This window comes from Neolamprologus multifasciatus, chromosome 1 (genome assembly GCF_963576455.1).
Source record: "Neolamprologus multifasciatus chromosome 1, fNeoMul1.2, whole genome shotgun sequence".
NCBI lineage: Eukaryota > Metazoa > Chordata > Actinopteri > Cichliformes > Cichlidae > Neolamprologus > Neolamprologus multifasciatus.
The window spans coordinates 31,159,438-31,167,007 of record NC_140439.1 but is presented as its reverse complement, the minus strand read 5'-3'; positions in this window follow the sequence as shown (position 1 = coordinate 31,167,007).

Sequence of the window (7,570 nt, the reverse complement as noted above, 5' to 3'; positions counted from 1 at the left end):
GTCTTGTGTATTTTGTGCCAGTGTAGGAATTTTTCTGCAGATGCTGTGCGGTGTTGGAGCGAATTTGCAAGTTTTCTGGTGGGTATTTCAGCCATGTGGTCACTAAGGGTTTTTAACTTGGCACATGAATAAGTAGATCTTTATTTTTTTTTTTAATGTGTCAAACTACATTAACAAGAATAAAGGAGGCTAACGTGTTTTTTTTGGTCTTAATTTGCAGCAGTGATGCTGAAGCACATGGCAAGTTATAGCATGATATATACTTTTTATTTTATATTTGCTTTATGTTTGCCTAATAATTTGGGAAGAAATAGGTATTTTTAAAATGAATTTTCATGCTAAATAGTACTTCCAGCTAGATTTTCAGTCCTTTTTTTCTAAATTAAAGTGTATATAAAGAAACTCAGAGATGCAGCTAGCTGCCTTTATTATAGACTTTATCATACTCAGTCTTTTTTGGGCTGGGTAGGAAATCATAGGTTTAAACTGACTGCTATCATTCCATGGCACAGATGTGATACTGAAAAATGTGAGACTGGTTCTACTACAAAACACTACTTTCTGAATCAGATGAAAACTCACTTATGTCAGGCTAGTGTAGTGCAAATGCACAAAGACTGATTTTAGTACCTGTAGCTTGCATCTCATCTGCCATTAACATGATGTCAGTATGTATTTTCTTGTTCAGTGTTATTACTTTTAATTAATTTTTATTTTTGCATTTATTTATTTATTTATTTTTAAAGGCATATAGGTATGAATCCCCACAGATCCCTTGGTGTATTCATGACTGTTTAAAGTGTGTATTATCCTCGCATAGAAAGATCAGTTTCTTTACTGACAGGATTACTACCATCATCCACTGACATATAAACATTTAACAACAGTATGATTACAGCCTGTTATTGTTACGGGAGAATGTGAAAGATTAGTTATAGTCTGTTTTGAACACTCGGTTGGTTGCAGTCTTCTAGCTGCCCTAATATGCTCAGCTTAAGTCTACATCGGTGACCCAATTCCCCAGACGACCTCTGACAAAATGATATGCCTGGATAAATCAGCATGCATTATACATGCATCTCCACCCCGGACGGGAGGCCTATTCCACACCTTACCCTGTTTAGTTTTTAGTCAAACTTGAAACCAGCTTAGCAAGCTGACTTCAGAAGTGCCAGATAAGTATTTGTCAACAGAACAGCTGGCGCACAATGCCCTCTTGTAGCTTTATGCCACAGCATATGCCAGCCGCTCGTAGCGTGTGGTAATTTAGCCGGGGCTGGTTCTACGGGAACAGATGGGCTCAAGTATTGTTATTCTCTCTCCAGCTCAGGGCCCCTGGGGGGAATCACTAAATAAAATCAAAGCAGATGGACCTCTCTGGGCTAGGCTGTGTTTATGATAAACAGTCAGTAGAACCAGTGTCCATCTAACACCTTAACCCCACCCTCCACACAAACTAACATCGAACAGGATTACAGTAGTTTAACCTCACCTGCTTTGGTCTTAAACTTTTGATTCACCGAAAAACAGCAGTCAAACCCAAACAAATAGAAGGGTTAGGAAAGAGCTAAATTAGGACTTACCCCATCCTGTGGAGAGTTTCAACAATTTCCATAAACCACAAGTCATTCTGTACTCACTTGACCTTAAACTTTAAAATTCTCTCAAAACAGAAACTCTTATTTTGGTGCTGGATTAGAAATGTCTCACTAGCCTGTTCTTTCTCACTGACAGAGGACTGTTTTGTTCTTTTATAACCTTGCCAAGATTTCATTGCTGTGGTTCTCACATCCACGCCATGGACACAGGCCTTGGTGGCCGCATGGGCATGTTAAACACCATCTCATAAGGTAATCTGGTGTCCCCTGTTGTTATATGGTGCACAGAAATGCAGAAGAGTTCTCACTTAGCATTGAAGTTCAAATCTACTTTCATTCCCATGGGAAAAAACAGCTATAAACAAAGGAATCCTATCAGTGCAGAAGGAAGGTAAATGTTTGCGGCCATTCAGACAACAGGAAAGCAGTGATTTCCGGCACTAAAGATGAAAAAGAGTGGAGCATGAATGGTTTTAAGCCAATCAGTCCTAACTCAATATACCACTTCAGTGTTGTTTTAACTCCATCACGGTAACCGGTTTTATTTAGTGTCTTCAAAGGTCAGTTTCTGATGAAGTCAAAGTAGTGTAATCAACCTAAATGTTTATTGCCAGAAGTATTAACTCAGCAGTTACTCAGTCACTTTAAGCTATCTTAAAATCTTTTCTTTAGTTTTTTCCCCCCCCCAAACTTTTCTTCAGGCATCCAAAGACAGTTATTTTTCACCATTACCCAGATTGTTTTTTCTTTTCCGTGGACACGTGCCTCTCTAAAATTACACTCGGACATTTAGCAGATCTATCAAGTCAATTCATCAGCAGAGAGATGCAAGTCCCTCTGGCTTGATTGTTGTCAGGACGCAAAATTAGCATTTCTGTCTTGTTTTTTAAAGCATCGATTGCAGCCTTCCGTGTTTCATCAGTCCCCAAACAACATTCTTTAAAAAAAAACACCACCATTTCTTTCAAATACCACTTGTGGTATAAAGAAATGTGGAATTAACATTTTCATTAATCACTTTTTGAATCAGCAACGGCATTCTTACATACAGCACATTGGCTACGATAGTTGTCTTTTGTAAAAAGATAAAACTACACTTATAGCCAAATACTCCATTTCACCTTTTGATGTCTTTCCAGTAAAACATGTATCATTGCTTCTTCTAAACCGGTGTGGTGTTCTGTATTGTAATCTTAACATTTATTCTTCATCTAAGTAACACGTAAGTTGTTCTCTCTCATTTTCAGAAAGGACCTGGTCGCTTGGATGAAGAATTAATTGCCTCTAAAGCAACAGCTACCAGATGTTGTTGGTCCTAAGAGCCAGGTGTGGATAAATTGCATATGCAGAATGTGTGTAAAATATTTAAAGTCGTATCTTTCACTTAAGGTGTGAAGTGTTTTTATTGCCCATCACTGCTTTGAGTATGGCGAGAGGAAAGGCCGCCGGCCCCCCTGGGCCCACCACACTGGAGCGAAGCACGTGTGGTGTTAAGAATACGGCTGGTGAAGCTGAGAGTGAGACTTGGCATGGCTTTGTGTTTGGTGGAGTTGGTGCATAGAAGGGTGTGTAGGTGGAGGTTGTGGGGGTGGGGATCCTTCCACCTGTTCACCCTGTAATTCGCTCCTGGCTGCCACCTTTAACACTGCATTATTTACAGGTGCTCTCTTGATGGAGACACAAGCTGCTGCCTGCTTTAAATATGGATATGTGTGTGTGTGTGTGTGCAAACAATGAATGCGTGCACACTATATGTGTACGCCTGCTTGCAAAAGAGTGAAATGAATTAATTTCACTAGTAGAGTTACTTGTAATGCTAATATAATATAATACATGACAACATGTCAAGTGCAAGTATGAAAAAATGAGACACTAAGTACTGGACAACAGTCACAGTAACAACACCTGGTGATGGCAGTGGAGCATTTTGCAGTAACCTTTATTTTTGGAGAAAACAAACAATCCTTAATTATGCTCAAATTTTTGTGATATTCTTATCAATAAAAAAGACAAACTTTTAAATGGGATTAGTATATTATAATGCTAAAAACGCTGTTTTTGACTCGTGCAAAGTTGAAGATGCGCGGTTTTCAGAGAGCACGCGCGTTCATGCTCTTTCCCCATCGTCTCTGCAGGTTGCACATTGTGGAAATTGAAACCTGTGACCTTTTTGCTATCAGCTCTGCCTACTGTTTGCTGTTCTTAATGTTAACCTTGACCCACGTGATAGCATTTAGTTACTGGCCATGATTTCATATGAATTACCCCTTAATTATATAAGCGCAGTGCATATGGAGACTGACACCAGACACACACAAGGCATACTGCTTCATTGTGAACTATGTATTGTCATCCACTTTGTGTAAAAACGTGAATATTAAGGTCTTTTTTTTAATGTCACAATCCACATTATGGTTTGTGTCAGTAAACCCCATCCTGCTTCCTTTTGCACTCTTATTAACCATTTCCTCTCACAACCATAGCAACAATTAGGTAAAATTATTTAAAGAGACAAATGATAATCTGAAGGTCCATCCATCCATCCATCCATCCATCCATCCATCCATCATGCTTATCCAAGGGTTGCAAAGGGGCTGGAGACCATCCAGACATTACTGTCTGTGTAGGAAAACTTCTTATGAGCTCTTGACAGGGTTTATGAAACATACAAAACCTCACTATGAATGGAGCAGCTTCATGGATTAGATGTGGATTATATTATTATAATATCATCTTTATTTATATAAATGCTGATCTTTATTATAAATACACAGCATTGCAATTCATATTGAAATAAAACTTCAACTTTATTTTTTTGCTCTTTTCATCTTAATAAAGGATTTTGAATCATCGGTTTAATCCATTTGTTTTTTATCAGTTAAATAAAATGGTTTCCAGAAGTTTGTACAGAATCTCTCTCCTCCTTAAAAATGACTCTGTGGTGCCTGCAGGATGGACGAGGTACACTCTGTACAGATAAACGCATAAACACTCCTTGTACCCAAACAAAGGCATCAAGCAAGCATTTCATCAGACCATTGTGTGATATGGCAGGCTGCTGCTGTGAATGTATTTATTAGTTTGCGATACATGCCTTTTCCTGTTGTTCCCGGGGCAGTGGATAATGCCGGTTTTGTTCACGGCCCAGTGTGAACGGCGCCTCGGCTGCCAGCTGTCAGGGCTGATACCGTCTCATTTGGATTCCCAGCCTGCTTGCTGAATGGCTAATTAGATTTGCCATTTTCAATCCACTGATTGCTATACATAGCAGGACAAAGGGGCTGACAGCATGTAGCATTCAAGTCCAACTGTAACAATTAATAACTACGGTAATTAACATGTGCGTTGGGCACCATTGATTATGACATTACCTGCAGAACGGATGGCCTGGCCCCTGCCATTTCATTAAGGAGCACAGATATAGATTGTTATTAATAAACTGCTCTCTGCAGCTGAGGGGAGGTTATTAATTACACAAATTAGCGAGTGCAAAGGTAATCAAGTTAAAGCGGTTTCGTTCACAATAATTGATCTAATTTTTACTGACCACTCCTGTTCTATCGTGTCACACGGCCCCGTGTGAAGAGAAATCACCTCATTAACAAAAGTTTAATCCTAATCATAGTTCTTGGACTGCCTGGCTTTAAGGTCATATCTGAAATGTCAGAACAATTTGAAATTGATTGGTGGTAAATTGAATCAATGTCATGTTTAGAAAAAACAATAACAACTAATGGATGAGGCAAGCTCGCCCAAAACAAACAGGTTTGGTGGAAGGTGTGGCATGATGTTTGCTGAGTGAGTTTGGTCTGTCACTTTCATAATTCATTATGTCTATAGTTAGAGAAATGTCAGTATGTGGGTAATTAGCAGCAGCTGCAACGACCTGTTGGTGATGGTGGAGGAGGGAGGATGTGGTATGTCGAGGGGCAGTTTACTGGAGAATAGACAGACAGCAATAGATTGAAGTATGGCTTTAAAGGAAGTCACACTTATTTTGTTCCAAATGAACTCTTAACATGTCGCCTCTGTTGCCTCACAGCAAGGTCCTGGGTTTGAATCCAATGACCAGCTGAGGCCTTTCTGTGTAGAGCTTGTATGTTCTTCCTGCGCCTGTAAAGCCTCTCTCTCTGTACTCTGGCTTCCTGCCAGCGACTTGTATGTTAGGTTAATCAGTGATTCTAAATTGACCCAAGGTGTGAATATGAGAATGAATGGTTTTCTGTCTCTCTGTAATAGTCCTCTGACAGACTGGTGACGGTGTGCTCCCCCCCAATCCATGACAGCTAGGCTCCAGCCCTCCTTCAAACTTGAATGGGATAGCCAAAGAATAGATGGATCATACATTATAGTCTGAGAATTTGAATGTTCAGTTCAGCTGAATGATGTTGTTATGACTGCTAAGGATTTTTGTTTTCTTGTCTATCTTGGAAGATCTTAAGCATCAGTTACTGTGGTTTAAACATTGTACATGGTTTAATCAGTTTTTAGGTCAGATTGGGCTGGTTACATGGTTAACCAATAATTTTGGCCAGATGCAGTGGTTCATCATTGTTGCAACACATACTGAAAACAGTATGACATGCATATTTGATTTGTACTTCACATCTTGTCTTAGGGAGGCTGAAAACCACATCATTATTAAGGCCTTTCTGTGTTTTCACAGTTAAATGAAAACACGAGGACAGCCATGTGATCCCTTTGCATTTTAACAGCATACAACAAGCAACAGCTGAAGCATTCATTTGATGGTCATCACCACTGGCAGTAAGCAAAAGTAAAACTATTTTAGAATTCATGCTTGGTATCAAGCTGCAGAGCTATATAAAGCTCATATTTTTTTTATTACTACGGTAGAAATCAGAAGAACTACACATTATTGAATATTAAAGACAAAGTACCAAAATAAATAAATGAATTTGCATGCAATAAAAGTAAATTTTATTTAACCATACAGCAAAGAGAAGTCTCTAATTCTAGCAGTGAATTTACTGTCTGGCTTTGTTCCCCAATCAATCCCCTTGGCATAGAAGGCGCAATTTGGCATGCAAGGGGAAAAGTTAGGGGCAGCAAGTCTGCAGGAGAGCTGGCACTGCGAGTTAAGTCCTGTACACAGGTGTGTAGAGAAGTATTAAAGGTGCAATTTGTAATGTTGGTAGTTCAAAATATTCCAAATTTTGAAAGTTGTTATCAGATTGAAAAAGAATTTTGAAATCTATATGTTGGACTTTAGAGATATCTACAGAAGCTGGAGCTGATAACTAGCTAACCCCGCCCTAGTGGCTGTTGTAACAACACTTTGTACCGTTAGTCTGATTATAATTTCTAAACAGTTCTACTGAATGAATGGATCTGGATAGGCTTTTTAATGCAATACAGATCAGCTTTCTCCACAGTGTTGGGAAGGTTACTTTTAAAATGTATTCCATTACAGAATACAGAATACATGCCCTAAAATGTATTCTGTAACGTATTCCGTTACGTTATTCAATGAGAGTAACGTATTCTGAATACTTTGGATTACTTAACATATTATCATGCATTTTACAACTACATGAATGTACTATTGCTGTGTGATTTATTACTATTACTGAAGGTCCGCGGCTCCGAACCGTAGTAAAGGGACCTCTGACTAATACGGTGGGTTCTGTGTCGGGCTCGTAGCCAAAAAATAGCTTTACTTTGTTGTCTGGGTCAACTTGCGAGTTGCTTGCGAGAGACAGAGAGAGGCGTTGAAAGGCTGCTCCAACGGAACTTATTGTTTCAGAGGAGAACACGAACACGGTGTACAGTCGAGTCTTAATAGCTTACTTACAACTGGGCTCGTCAGGCACTCTTCTTGGCTGCAGTGGTTATTATTATATTTACATGCTTCCAGCTCCCGTTTTTGCTCGATGACAGCTCGTACTTTTCCTTTTTCTCCCTCCCTCGCTCACAGACACATAACGAGTATGGCAGTCCATTCTCCCTGC